The sequence below is a fragment of the Arachis ipaensis genome, chromosome B06, assembly GCF_000816755.2.
Source record: "Arachis ipaensis cultivar K30076 chromosome B06, Araip1.1, whole genome shotgun sequence".
In the NCBI taxonomy this organism is placed as follows: Eukaryota; Viridiplantae; Streptophyta; class Magnoliopsida; order Fabales; family Fabaceae; genus Arachis; species Arachis ipaensis.
The window spans coordinates 124,352,479-124,354,585 of record NC_029790.2 but is presented as its reverse complement, the minus strand read 5'-3'; positions in this window follow the sequence as shown (position 1 = coordinate 124,354,585).

The following is a 2,107-nucleotide window of genomic DNA, read 5'->3' as shown; positions in this document are numbered from 1 at the left end:
GAAAAAAATTCTCTTTTTATGTTTTATTGTGAAATTTCACTATTTTATAATTTCACAAACAGATAAAACTAATGATGATTACGATCTCAAACATATTACACATACATAAAAAAAAAAATTGCGTAGGTTTGCAAAAATGATTATTTCTAAGACTAATATTAAGTTAATATGAATTATTTTTGTTTAAGTGTGTTGCCAAACTTTTTAATTATCTTGTTTTGTGCTATCAATGTTAGTAACTTTATTTTCCATGTTTATGTTGGTCTTTTACTGAAATGAAACAAAGAAAAATGAAGGAGAATATAGATTACATTTTTTTGTCATATTTTATGTTATTTATCTTTATTTATAGTAACAAGGTAAAAAAATTATTTATACTTAATATTCAAAGCCATAATAATAATTATTCTAAAGGGATTGTCTTAATAACTATTTCCAAAGGGATTGTCAAAGAGTTCTAGGCAATAGAAAGAGAGCATGCTGATTTTTGTGACAATTACTGTTTTTAATTTCATGATTGTTCAATTGTCTTTTCTAAAATGTGTTGTTAAATTTTTAATTTGTTATTTTGTTTAGTTTCAATGTTGTGGCCTTTGTCTTGTTGCCGGTGGTTTTGATTTATAATTGTTGGAGGTATTTTATTTGGTGAATGTTATCCTACCCTTTCTAAAATAACATGTAAGTTATCTTTTTTGATGTGTCACATTCTAATTTGATGTTTATTTTAATACATTTGTTATATATTTATTAAAATATGAATTTAAGTTTTTTTATATTAACTAAATTCTAAACTAAAATATTGATGTGATAAATTAAAAATAGAAACACGAATCAGTGTCACAGTGAAAATTTTCAATTTGAAAAGTTTATCATGTCAAGTAGATTTTTAAATTTGGAAATTTATTCTATACAATTTGGTTTTTAAAAATTTATTCTATATAATTTGGTTTAGAATTATATGAAAAAAAAGGAAGAAATTAAAACACTTTATATCTTATTTTTTAAAAATTAATGTAACTAGTTTGCAATTATTTTTTATGAAAGTCTGAATTTTTATTTAATTTTTGTTAGAAATCAGAGATTTTGCGTGAAAAATAAAAGGGTAATATATAACATTATTTTTGAAATATTTTGTTAAATTTTCAACAAATTTTAATGACCCGAAATCAATTTCTTATTTTTTATTTTATTAGATAAATTAATCATCCAACAAATTCTACTAAAAATTTAAAATAAATAAACACCCATTAAAATATGACACATCAGAAAATGTAACTTATATATTATTTTAGAGAGAGTAAAGTAGTATTTGTTACTTTGTCTATGTTGTTGCTTCCAATTTTGGTCTATAATATTAAAGACTGTAAACCTTAAATTTTTTTTCTCTTCTTAGTAGATTGTGTCCTTCTAAATAAATACATAAGAAGCTATCTTTGGTCTATAATTGTTTTTCTAGGCCATATCTCCTAACTAATTAATAAGTTTTGATATTAGAAAAGTATTTTCAAAAGAATTATCAAAGAGGTACGGCGATGAGAAAGCTTTTATGATAAGTAACAAGTGTTTTGATCTTTAATAGAAAATTTATACCAATGTTTACAAATTTTATATCATATGATTTTCAAATAGTTTGGAGATACAATTTGATTCTTATGTTAGCTATTTAAATTTATTTATTCCTTTAGCTAAAAGGGATATTTTGTATTGAGAACTTTTGTCGTATTTAGTCGAATTACTATGTCATGAATGGGCAAAATATCATAACAAGGTTTTATTTTGGGTCCGAAGATGATTGTCATTGAAATTATTTCGCTGGTGGTGCTAGTGTATTCATCGTGACTCTTTTAACTTTCTGATTGTCCTGTTTTTTTTTTTTTTTTATTAATGATTACATGCAAAATAGTGACGATATCTATTTTGATTAAAGTTGTCTCGATGTTATTTTCTTCTCTTATTCTCAATTCAGATCATAATCTGTTGTTTCAATGTCTAATTGCATGTAATACAAGTGACTGGTATTTGGTGAAGTTATATTATAAATAATAACTTAGTTTAAAATTCGAGGACCTAATTTTTAAAAGTGAGAAGAATGTAATACCTCAAAAAA